This window comes from Juglans regia, chromosome 2, assembly GCF_001411555.2.
Source record: "Juglans regia cultivar Chandler chromosome 2, Walnut 2.0, whole genome shotgun sequence".
NCBI lineage: Eukaryota > Viridiplantae > Streptophyta > Magnoliopsida > Fagales > Juglandaceae > Juglans > Juglans regia.
In genome coordinates, this window is record NC_049902.1 from 4,083,437 (window position 1) to 4,097,797 (window position 14,361).

Below are 14,361 nucleotides of genomic sequence, written 5' to 3' on the forward strand. Positions count from 1 at the left end.
CTGTCGAGCAGCTAGGGGTGTTAATATGTGACACGACCCATTAACCCAACATAAACACGACACGATAAAAGCGGGTTCGGGTCAAAACAGGTTGACCCGCTAAGACACGATAACTTAACGGGTTGATAACGGGTCAACCCGTTATAACCCGTTATGACCCGTTAAGAAAGTTAAAATTACAATTATACCCTTCTACCTAAAAAATAAAATTGTTGGGATTTTAATTTCGATATTTTTATTGTTTAGATTGTAATTTTGGACTTGTAGTTAGTTTTATATTTTTTATAGATATTGTGATTTTAACATTTATATAAAATTATGCTAAACTTAACTAGATTAAAGAGGTTAATTTTGGGTTTGTTTCAATCCATTTACATAAATAGGTCAAAACGGGTTGACACGACACGACCCGTTATGTTATTGAGTCATGTTAGGGTTTGAGATTTTGACACGATAAGCTTAACGGGTCGGGTTAGGGTTGACCTATATAGTATAATATACATGTCTTGACATGATACAAACACGACCCCTTAACACGATTTGACACCCCTACGAGCAGCTAATGAGCGAACTCTCGGATTGAAGCTTGGCTCGAGCGGTAGAGACACCGCTCAAGCCAACAATCTACATAGGTGTTTTTTCAACGGGATTCAAACCACATCTTAATAAATTTCCACTCTAACTTGAATTCCACCAAACTTAACAAAATTCATTAACCAAAGAACTGACTCCCTCCACCAAATTCCTAAAGGGAATCACAGATCTCGAACACCAGAGTTTGAACTTATACACTGAAACTGGCTTTGTCATCATATTTGCTGGATTCTCAGTAGTAGCAATCTTTTGAATTTCTAATACACCCTCCATAACAACCTTTCGAAGAAAATGATACCTGACATCAATATGCTTTGTCCTTTCATGATACATTTAATTTTTGGTCAAATGTATTGCACTCTGACTGTCACAAAACACTGAAATTCCATATTGTTGTAATCCCAAATCACTGATTAGACCTTTAAATCAAATGGCTTCCTTAACAGCCTTTGCTGCTGCCTTATATTATGCTTATGTAGTTGGTAAAGTAACAGTGGATTGTAGTGTTGCTTTTCAACTAATAGCAAAACCACACAAAACGAAAACATACCCTATCAATGATCTTCTCTTATCTAAGTCCCCATCATAATTAGAATCAATATAACCAACAATCCTGGAACTGAAATCAGTATCTCTATAAAAAAAACTAAGCTAAAATTTGAAGTCCCTCTAAAATACCTGAGTATCCATTTCACAACCTGCCAATGAGGCTTACCCGAATTAGCCATGTACTTGCTAACAACGTTCACTGCTTGTGAATCTGGACGAATACAAACTTTGGCATACATAATACTGCCAACTGCACTGGAATAAGGAACACTAGCCATTAACTGTTCCTCCTTGTATGTTTGAGGAGATAGAAATATTAAAAGTTTAAAATTTGTAGTAAGCAATGTACTTACTTGCTTGGAATTAGACATTCAAAATCTCTCAAGAACTTTCTCAATATACTTTCACTGGGACAAGTATAACTTTCCAACTTTCCTATCTCTGTGAATCACCATCCCCAAAATCTTCAGATATGCCTAAGCCTTTCATTTCAAACTCATTACTGAGTTGGGTTTTCAACAAGTTAACATTAGATATGTCTTTAGCAGCAATAAGCATATCATCAGCATAAACTAACAAATGAATGAAAGACCCATCAAATAACTACTTGTGATAAACGCAACTATTATAGCTACTCCTCAAATAACCATGATTTATCATAAAAGAATCAAAGCGTTTATTCCATTGCCTCAGGGACTGCTTCAAACTACATAATGATTTCTTCAATTTGTACGTATGATCTTCTTTTCCTTCAACAATGAACCCCTCTAGCTGATGCATGTAAATGGTCTCTTCAAGCTCACCATGAAGGAATGCTATTTTAACATCAATTTGTCGTAGCTCTAGGTCATACAATGCAACTATAACAAATAACACCTTGATTGAACTGTGGTTCACAACTAGAGATAAAACTTCATTGGAGTCGATGTCTTCTCTCTAACTGTAGCGTTTTGCAATTAAGTGTGCCTTGTACTTTGCATCTGCAACACCCTAAATTTCCTCTTTTCTCTTGAAGACCTATTTGCAACCAACAGTTATCATTTTCTTAGGCAGATTTAACCAAATCTCAGGTTTGGTTTTTGTAAAGAGACTCAATCTCTTTAGTTATCGCTATGCACCATTGTGTAGGTTCTTTACTCTTGACAGCTTCTGAATAACTGGAAGGCTCCTGACCAACAATATCCTCTTATGTAGTAAGTGCATACATCATCATATCTGCATGAGCATATATGTGAGGTGGCCTGATCTACCTCCTAGTAGATATACTGTAGTCTTGCTCACCCTGAGCGCTATTATTAGAATCAGAATCATGCTCATCAGCAATAGCATGATCTTGGGTGACACCTGCCACCCCTTGTGAAGCCTCAACCTGCAACTCCACCTTCTTGACATTACCCTACTCTTCATCTGTAGACACAGTAAACTCGTTTCTCAGATTTAGCATGGATTGTTTATCAAATACAATATCTCTACTAATTACAAATCTGCGTGATTTGGGATCAGTACACCACAACTTGAATAATATTTTCACCCTACTGGCATATCCAATGAATATGCCCTTCTTTGCCCTTGGTTCATTTTTTCCCAAATTAACATGAAAATATGCATGATAACAAAAAAATTTCAAATTTGACTAATCATCAGGAGTACCAGACCATACCTCATTTGGAGTTTTCAAATCAATAGTTATGGGTGGAGAGCGGTTAACCAAATAGCAAGTTGTGTTAACTGCTTCAGCCCATAAATCTTTAGACAAACAAGCATTCGAAAGCATACAACGACTTTCTACAAAAGAGTCATATTCATCCGTTCAACTACCTCATTTTGCTGTGGAGTATGTCTAACTGTATGGTGCTTGACAATACCTTCATCTTTTCAGAATTCATCAAACTCACTTCCGCAAAATTTCATACCATTATCAGTTTGAAATCGCTTTACTTTATTGTTTGTCTAGTTTTCAATCAAAGCGTTCCACTGTTTAAAGTTAACAAATACATCGCTCTTTTGTTTAAGAAAATAAACCCAAACCTTTCTTGAGTAATCATCAATAAATGTAAGCAAATACTGAGCTCCACCTTTTGATGAAACATAAGATGGATCCCAAATATCAGAATGAATATAGTTTACAATACTTTTAGTTTTGTAAATTCCTGTAGTAAACTGAACTTTGCACTGTTTTCCAAACACACAATGTTCACAAAATTCAAGTTTTCATATCTTCTGATCACACAACAAATCCTACTTACTTAGAATAGATATCTCATTTTCATTCAAATGACTCAAATGCATGTGCCACAAACAGGTGATATCTGAGTCTGGATCATTTGAAACAGATACTGCAGCTGCACCTGTCACTCTATCGCCCTGAAAGAAATAAAGACCATCTATCTTATCTCCTCTCATTACAATTATGGAGCCCTTACTGACTCTAATAGCTTCACCTTTGCTGGTGTACCAAAAACTTAAAACATCAAGAGTGTCTAAGGAAATAAGATTTTTTTTTTTTCAAATCTAGGATGTGTCAGACATTAGACAATGTCCTAACAATCTCATCAAACATCTTAATCCTAACTGAACCAATTCCAGCAATTTTACAAGCCATATCATTCCCTATCAAAACGGAGCCACCATTGAGTGGCTCATAATTAGTGAACCAGTCCCTCTTGGGACACATGTGAAAAGTATATGTTGACTCAATGACCCACTTGTCACCAAAGCAACTATTATAGTCACTAATTACTAAGACAATATTTGAACCGTTAGACTTTTCATTAGCAACGCTAACAACATTAGAGGAACAAGTGCCTTTCTTTTTGTTTTTAGGTCTAGGACACTCATTTTTGTAATGACCAAACTTATGACAGTAATTACATTTAACATTTTTTTTTGTTAAAGTTCGACTGTAAACTGCCCTTGGATTTAACCGTGTTATTCTCTGAACCCTTAACAAACAAACCACTAGCTTGATTATCTGTGCCCTTCACAATTAATTTAGTTCTCAATTCCTTAGAATTTAAAACAGATTTTACATCTGCCAAGGAAATAGTGTCTCTGCCATACATCATGGAATTAACAAAATTATCAAATGACATGGGGAATGAACACAAAAAAATTAAGGCTTGATCCTCTTCTTCAAACTTATTGTCAATATTCTTCAGATCCATAATAATCTTATTAAATTCATCTAAGTGTTCAAAGATATGAGTACATTCCTTCATTTTGAGCGTGTATAACCATTGCTTCAAGTACAAACGGTTGGTGAGAAATTTCTTCATATACAGGCTCTCAAGTTTAGTCCAAAGATTAGTATCGATCTCATTATCAACAACCTCCCTCAAAACTTCATTTGATAATGACAACTGAATAGCACTGTGTGCCTTCTCTTCTTCTTCTTCTTCTCTTGACAGTGCAAGAGAATCATCAGACACCTTCCCATCTAATACCTAGAACAACCCTTGTTGTTACAGCAAAACATTCATCTTGATGCGCCATAAATTGAAATTATTCTGACCGTTGAATTTCTCCACTTCAAACTTTGTCATAGCCATCCTTCAAGATCTCGCATAAAGCCTGGCGCTCTGATACCAGCTTGTTGGGATTAATTGGTTATTAAAAGCTAATTTAAAGTATAACAGAGGAAGCAAATAAAAGAAATAACGACAATCACAGACAGAACAACAAGATTTAAGTGTTCGGCTCAATGTGAGCCTACGTTCACTGGCGGGATCGGTTTCAATGAATTTACTATCAACAAAAGTTGAGTATAAGAGATCAATCACAAAGTTGTCAATCCCAAAGCCCCAATACATCCAAGAGATTCTCACAATAGGACCATTCTCTCTACTGTATGTATCCGACTGCCTCAAAATGTAAAAAGTACAAATACAATTAAAATAGTTTGTATTTATACTGAAATGGCACGGAGCCCTCACAAGGCACTTAGGGATGGCATACCGCTCGAGCTAATTGTCGACCGGGTCTCAAGCGAACTCACATGTTGCCATCCCATTCAAGCTGAGTGTCGAGCGGAGTTGAGCAAACTCACTGGTTGTGTCCAGCTCGAGCAAACAATTTGTATAGGCGCTTTTTCAATAGGATTCAAGTAACCTTTTAACAAAATGCATCAACACTAGTTGAATCTCGACTCATGTAATAAAGTGAGCCCAACATATAATCCATCCTCTGAGGTGAAAGTCCACTATGGATAAGACAAGAAGAAATTGAGCATAAACCTAGCAAATATGTTTGATGTATTGATTATTTATAAATGTAATATGTGATGTTCAAAAGATGTGATGTAGGATGAGGAAAGTTGAGAATAAGTTTGGAAGAGGGGAGACGGAAGTATGCAAAGGAAGGAGAAGGACTCCACATTCCAAACAATAAATTAAACTATGCTTAGTCAAAAGTGTAATACATAAAACGATATGTGCAGTAAAACAATAAATAGTTCACTTGCCAAAATCTTAATATTGAAATGGATTAATTCGACGGTTTTTTCGACTTGACGACATATTTATGGAATTACAAAATAACAAACAAAAAAAGGAAAATGATAAACATAAAATCATTTTTTTATATACAATTATGTTTTAAATTAGGGGTATTTTTTGTATAGTAACTTATAAAAGTAACATCAATTTATTTAAATACTCTCATTTTAAAATATAGTTATATGAAGGGTTGTAAAAAAATTGTATATGTATCATTACTCAATAACTAATCTTAAAAGAAACATAAAACAAAATATTAACGGTTTATATAAACTACAACTTAAGTTATTCATACCAATTAGATACTAATTCTTTATTATTTATCATGATAATGTAATTTAAAACTTGCAATTAGGTGTCTTCGTCGATTTTTCTTTAGAAAACTAATAAAACTAAGAGTAATGCTAGATATAGTTGTAGAATGGGCAAGCGTCACGCAATCTATCTTTTTTTAAAAAGAGTAGAATTCACTATTAAAAAATTAATTTTTTATCATGTAGGTCTCATATTTATTCATTTTTTAGAGATATTCGTTGCACTTCCACATTCAACAACTACAAATATCATATCTCTAAAACTAAAGTGGTCATGACTCCATCTTTAATTGGTTAACGTGTGGCATTAAAAGATACACATAACATATTTATACCACGTATCAATTATATTGTTTATTTTTTTAACGATAAATTAATGGCAGTACATAATTGTGAGTTCTTTTAAAATTTATGTATTAACTTTATAAAATTTAAAAAACAGAGAAAATCTAATAATAATTATACAATTAGTTAACATAGATTCTATATGGTGTCGTTTTGTTAAATTAAGTTTTCTGAGTTGTTGCAACACATTTCTAGAATCTCTTGCAATAATTCAGAAGGCAATGGTCAGACAACAAGAAACTTTCAAGAAGCTCAGAATCTTGGCCGTAATGGAGACGTAAATGAAGGTGTGGGTGAAGTTTTGCATCGTGACATGGGTGTCAGAGCCTTTGTGAAAGGTATAAAGTTAGAATTTCCAAGATTTGGTGGTAGGAATCCATCAACTTGGATTTATAGAGCCAACCAGTAATTTTCTTTATCATCAAGTACCACCAGGGCAAAAAAAAATTTTTTGCATCATTTCATATGGATGAGGAGGCTCTTATCTGGTTCCAAGATGCAAGTGAGGCAAGTTCTTTCCATTCTTGGGAGGACTTTAATCAGGCTGTGCAGATTAGGTTTGGATCATCTGCGTATAATGATCCTATGAAGGCTCTTACAAGATTAAAACAATTCAGCCCTGTTGCTCATTATAAAGCTCAGTTTGAGTTGTTGTCTAATAGAATTAAAGGGGTTTTAGAAGGATAAAAAAAAAAAAAAACAAGTTTAGTTGCTTCTTGAGTGGGTTGTGTGATGAGATCAGAATGCCTGTAAAGATGTTGAATCCTACTTCCTTGAATGATACTTTTGAGTTAGTTAAAATCCAAAAGCAATACGTTTGGAGTACTAAGAAGTCTTGGAGAAATAATTCTATAGATTTTTATCAACAGAATTCTGAATGGGGGTTTCCAAGAATGCTCATATGGGATCTATTTTAGGTAATCCTAATTCCTCACCTGTTACTAGGTCGCCTTATCAAAAAGTATCCGAGGCCCAAATGCAGGAAAGAAGAAGAAATTGCCTATATTATTTTTGTAATAATAAGTGGCATAAAGGTCATAAGTGTGCTAAGCCAAAAATTTACTTGTTGGAGGGTATGGAGGTTCTTGATAGTGAGATTGTTGGGAGCAAGGTAAGATAGAATTTAATGAGAATTTTGAATAGTGTGGAGATATTGCCCCTATCTCTTTGCAGGCTATTGTTGGTTCCCCAAGTCCTAAAACAATGAGGATTGTGGGTCAAATTAACAAGAAAATGGTCGTTATTTTAATTGACACTAATAGTACTCACAACTTTGTGGATACTGCAGTAGTGACAAAATGTGGTTTGGCTGTAAATGGTGATCAATCGATTCAAGTTAAGAGTTGCTAATGGTGATGTGGTGCATAGTTTGGGCAGTACTGCTGTTGTAGCAGTGCATATGCAAGGGACTAAATTTGTTGTTAATTTTTTTTACCCTTATTCTGAGTGAATGTGATGAAATAATGGGGGTGCAATGACTGTTATCACTGGGTCTTATATTGTGGAATTTTGCTGAACTCTAGATGGAGTTTTCTTATAAAGGCAACACTATTGTTCTTAAGGGTCTCACATCTCCTAATGCTGAGTTGGTTGATAATAAGGAGATATCCAGCATTTCTAAGGTTGGATCTAAAGGGTTTTGGTTGCAATTAATGGTTGTGGAGACTAATCAGAACCTCTATGGTTCTTATGTTGAAGTTGAGGAGTTATTGCAGAAGTATGATGGGGTCTTTGAGAAGCCTAAGGGTCTTCCTCCTCATAGGTCTCGAGATCACCAGATTTTATTGAAGAATGAGTCTGTGCCTGTTTGTTTAAGGCTATATAGATACCCTTTTTATCATAAAACCGAAATTGAAAAGATTGTTGCATAATTGTTGAAGATTGGTGTCATCAGGCCAAGCCAGTCACTATTTTCTTCTCCTGTGTTGCTAGTCAGGAAGTCAGATGGCTCTTAGAGGGTGTGCATGGACTATAGGGTGCTTAATGAGGCCACCATTAAAGATAAGTACCTAATACCAGTAGTTGATGAATTGTTAGATGAGCTATTTGGCTCTATTGTGTTTTCTAAACTTGACCTGAGGTTAGGTTATCATCAAATTAGAATGAGGCCTGAGGATGTACATAAAACTGCATTTAGAACACATGAGGGACATTATGAGTTCGTTGTTATGCCATTTAGACTCACTAATGCTCCATCAACCTTTCAAACTCTAATGAATGATGTCTTTAAACCATTCTTGTGAAAATTTGTAATTGTGTTCTTTGATGATATTCTAATATATAGCAAAGACCTAGAATCTCATTTGTTGCATTTAGCCACTATTTTGGAGATTTTACGCAAAAATTAGTTATTTGCCAAGAAGTCTAATTGCCATTTTGCATGCCAAGAAATAGAGTATTTGGGCCATTTAATTTTCAAGGAAGATTTGAGGGCTGATCCAAAGAAGTTAGATTCTATGGTAAACTGGCCAATTCCAAAAACTCTTAAAGCTTTGAGGGGTTTTTTGGGGTTGACTGGATAATATAGGAAATTCATTTGAAATTATGGTTAGGTAGATGCTCCACTTACTGCCTTGCTGAAAAATGATTTTTTTTTTTTTTGCAATGAGGTAGCTACTTTGGCTTTTGAGGAATTGAAAAAAGTAGTTGTGAACCCACCAGTTCTTGCCTTGCCAGATTTCACTTAGAAGTTTGTAATTGAGTGTGATGCTTGTAGAGTGAGGATAGGTCCTATATTGATGCAGAATTAGAGACCAATGGCTTTTTTTAGTCAAGCTTTCAAAGGTAAAAATCTGTCACTTTCCACTTATGAGAAAGAGGTATTAACCTTGGTGTTAGCTATTAAAAAATGGAAGCTTTACTTGCTGGGTTCTGCTTTTGTCATTAGAACTAACCACCTTAGTTTGAAGTATTTGTTGTAGCAAAATATGGGTACAACAACTCAACAAAAATGGATCTCAAAGCTGTTGGGCTATGAGTTTTCCATTAAGTATAAAAAAAAGGTAGAGAACGAGGTAGTTGATGCTTTGTCTCGAATGGATTTCCAAGAAGATGAAGTTGCAGTGTGTGTTATTTCCTATCCTACACCCGTTTGGTTAGAAGAATTGAAACAGGCCTATCTAGCTAATCCAGTAGTCCAACAACAGTTATCCTTGTTAAAAGATGGCTCTCATTCGACCTCTTCTTTCACTCTTAAGCATGGGATACTGTTTAAGTATAGGAAGATATATGTGCCAAATTGTCAAGAACTGAAGCTGAAGGTGTTGCATTTCATACGTGCTAGTTCATCTGCTCGTTTGAAGAAGGAAGTGAAGAATTTTATTAAAGAATGTGAGTTTTGTAAGAGAAATAAGGGAGAAAATATCCATCCTGCTGGATTATTACAGCCATTGCCTGTACCTCAGCATATTTTGACAGACTTGTCTATGAATTTTGTTGAGGGGTTGCCAATTTCTAAAGGTTATTATGTAGTGATGGTTGTTGTAGATATGCTGTCGAAATATTCACATTTTTATGCTTTTAAAGCACCCCTTTACAACAGCAAAAGTAGCACTAGGGTTTTTTTGACAATGTCTTTATGTTACATGAGATGTCTTAGAACATAATTTCTGATAAAGGGGCCACTTTCACAAGTTCCTTTTGGAATGAGTTGTTTAGACTGCAGGGAGTCACTCTTTCTTATTCATCTGTCTATCACCCCCAAAGTGATAGTTAGACTGAGGTAGTTAACAATGCTTAGAGCATTTTCTGAGAAGTTTCACAGCAGATAAACCAAGGTAATGGTTTGAGTGGTTAACTTTAGGTGAGTGGTGGTATAAAACCACTTTTTATACTTCAACAAAGTTAACTCCTTATGAGGTGGTTTATGGCAGATCACCAAGCAAGTTTCAATCTTATGTTCCTGGTTTAACTGTTAATCAAGCAGTGGATGAAGTGTTGAAGAGGAAAGAGGAAATATTAACTACATTGAAGGGCAATTTGAATGTTGCTCAAGAGAGAATGAAGTATCAAGCTGATAAGAGTAAAACTGAGAGAGAACTTCAAGTTGGTGATTGGGTATTCCTCAAATTAGAACCATATAGACATCAATCCTTAGTGGCTAGGAGAAATTTTAAATTGTCTCATGGGTTCTATGGACCATTCCAGATTATTAAGAGAATTGGCTAGGTGGCTTACAAATTGGATTTGCCTCAGAATTCTGCTATTCATCCAGTATTTCATGTATCTTGTTTGATGAACAAGGTTGGGCAACTTGTAGCTCCTCTGTCAACATTACCACTAGTCAATTTGCAAGGAGAATTAATTCCAGAGCCTGAAAGTATTTTACAACGCAGGACCAAGAAGTTGAATAATAGGCCAGCAATTGAGGTGCTAGTACAATGGAAAGGGTCTGCAGTGGAGGATGCCACTTGGGAAGCTTATTGGCAGTTGTGTGACAAGTTTCCTCACCTTGTGGGCAAGGTTCTCTAAAGGGGGAGGGTATGTTATGGGCTGAAAGAAGATTAAGGGTGTAGTGTGGGAAGAGAATTAATGGTTGAAGAACTGAAGTGAAATGCAGAAGTGTAGAAATGGAATCATCGTGACGATTAGTTAGTTACCATAGATTCTATACGGTATCGTTTTGTTAAATGAAGTTTAATAAGTGTAGACTAAAGACATGTCATAAATGAGTCAAATAGTTATAAAATATTGTCGTTCTGATCATCCTTTTTCATATTAGTATAAAGCAACCACGAGTTGGAAGATGATGCCAACTCTGGTATTCAGTTCAAATTCTCTCTCTCTCTAATTCTTGATCACATTCTTAAAAGTTGACTCTCTCAAAATAGTCAAATTCTACTTGCAAAAGAAGTGTCTATCACAAAATATACTAAATAATTTAATTTTTTTAAATTTTAAAATAATAATAATATTTTATTTAATTCATCTAAAATTATTTCATATCATTTCATCTCATCATATTTTATTTCACTATTAAAATTAGTCATTAACATGGGAGATCGTGGGAGTGAAGTATGAATAGTATGAAGATATGAAGATGGACAGTGAACCCCACAGAACCTTATCTTGGCTTATCCTTGCCAGAGAACCGACGCACCACGAGAGGCCATTAAATTCTATTTTAACTGTACGGATCTTCAAAAGATTTTCTTACATCTAGTACTCTCCAATGGGCAAAACTGGAATATGCCGAGCGGACGGTCCATACACTATACTTTTTTTTTTAAAGTATTATTGTATAATAACATTATACTCTTATTTAGGGGTCCAATAAAATATTGGATTAGGCAAGAAAATATTTAAAAAAAATTAAATTTTCCCAGACAAGTTGGTCTTGACCAGATTCATCTGACTGCATAAACAATGGTTGTTGTTTTTAATAGGATATTTATGTCTGTGAGTGTCTCTGATCTCACCATGTGCACTTGTTTTCTTTTTCTGGATTTTATATTCTGAAGATAACATTAAATGACCAGCTGAATGCTGATTGCTGATACCCACTGCCTTTTCCAACTATTTTATTTTATTTTATTTTTTAAAAAAATGATATCTTAATTTTATTAAACTATTAGTTTTAATTATATTTAATAAAAATATATAATTATTATATTATATAATTATCAGATATTCTCAGAAAAAAAAATTCCTAATTAACAGTTTTGCATCTTAATATTTCTTAAATCATAAAAAATATTATTTATTATCCATTTAATTATTTTTATTTTCATATTTTTACGATAAAAAAAGATAGTAAATAATTTTTTACTTAATTAATAATATATATGACCTCAAAAAACAAAAACAGGACGTATCTTTTTCTGCTTTTGCTCTTTTTGCAGCAGATGCCTCCTACTTGTTAATTTAGCCTATCTCAGTGCAACATGTGGCTGAGGTAGATATGTGTGACCACAATAGATCGTGTGAATCCAGTAGCATGTACGATTGATAATTACATATCCCATACTCTTTTTTTTTTTTTTTTTTTTTTACCTATTCCATCTAGCATTAATTGAATATCTCCTTAAAAAAAATTAAAAGAAATTACCCCAAATTTCCGTCTTTACAGATACATTGAAGTTTATGTTTTTAATTTTTATAAAATTAATATCTAAATTTTTTGTCAATCTCTAATTAAAAAATTAAGAAGAGATTGTCACTTGAGAATAATATGCTACGTATCAATATTTGATTGGTTAAGATGTGACAATATGATATCTAAGTTTTCTTTAATTTTTTATTTAGAGACTAACGAATGTACCTAAGTGTAAGTTGTTTTAGTTTTGTAAAAGTTAAAAAAATAAAAATTCAAATACCGATTTTTCAATTAATTCTTTTTTAAAAAAAAAATCTCGAGCAATTTTAATTTTGAAGAGCATGATGAGTGAAGCTTCGACTCTTGAAGATCAATACATTCTTTTGCGTATGATCAATACATAAACTTCGACTCTTTGTTCTCTTTCTCCATTCTTTGGAGTCTCTAAAGTCTTTCATATTCTTAAAGAGACCCTCCTTATTCTCAAATACTTTCATTATCCTCATCCCTTTTGATTATCTCGATAATTGCTTTTCCATGGCTTTTCAGCTTGTTCCTTTTCCTTCACCTATTTTATATTGTTTCATCTAGCTCATGCATTTGGGAGGTTCATCTATCCTCACTAGGGTTTGCGCACCTTTCTGATCATCTCTTCCTCTCCCGCCCCATTTTTCTCCCATTTTTTTTCATTTTTTTTCCTTCTGTAGATATATTTGTTCCCAAACATCTAATCCAACTTCTCCGTGACCTTTTCATCCCCCCCAAGTCATTTTTACAATTTTTTTTTTATGGCATGTGATGTATATGCATTGTCTTCCCAATAGTCTAGTTTTCGAGATTTATTTCTCACCATATTCTCTAAATCATGTTGTCTCTTTGGGATGACTAGAAATTGAAACGATATGCCTAGTCCTTACTCTCTATGGGATCATTGCCTCTTGTACATGCATGTTATCATGATCATTTGCACTATAACCATTTGTATTAGGTATTTGACTTGTATTGGAAAACCCTAAATCTTGACAAATTACTAGCTACATAATAAATTAGTCGCAGTACCTTTGATTGTTATTTTTACTTGGATTTGCCACCATGCATGCACCCTTTGTGCTACAAGATCATCTCCCTATATTAATAAATGAATACATGTATTTATAAATTTATTTAATATTTCAAACAATTATGTACACATGCAAGACTTTTACATGATGAATGACACAGCCATTATAGATATATAGTCAAATGTCTGATTATAGATAGTATCAAGATGTTTGTATCTTTGAAGTTATGTTTATGGACGTATAATCGTCATAAGCCTTATCAGAAATAATAAATTATTGATGGATTATCTCGTTTATTTACTTATAGTACTTCAATTTAAGATGGGCTCTAGTGTTATTTCAACCGCTCATAGTTCAATTTCTCTCCCCATGAAAATGATTGATCTGACTTTCATGGAGTATGTTGAAAGTATATATGAAGATGAAATGCACTTTCATTGTTCTTACGTGAGACATGTAGTAATATGAGATCCACCAATTTTGACATTTCGTGTCACAGATATTAATTCCTCCAATTTGCATAGCAGCTTGTCGCACTTTACCAATCACACCTAAGCCAATGCATCATCTTAACCCTATGAGAGATTAATGCTTTAGCCAAAGTCCAATAATCTGATCATTATTTCTATAATATTTTATATTATAAATAATAAATAAATAATTTCATTGATTGCATACAAGGGTTGTAGTTAAGTAATGTCCCATCATTCAATATTCCTTAGATCTTAATCATTGTTGTTAAATTTCATGGCTGAAATTTTTTTAAGAAATATAAGTCTTAGTCGATATTTTAAAATTAAATGATTACTGTTAACAAAAAAAAATTGTGATAAATTCTAATCATGGATGCAATCTTCTACGTACTCAAAGGTAAGTTTGGATGAGTAAAGTGTTGTGTTTGATTCATACCAAGAGTTTTTTCTGAATTAACTTTTGATGGATGAAATCGTATAGGTAGGAACTTACTCACC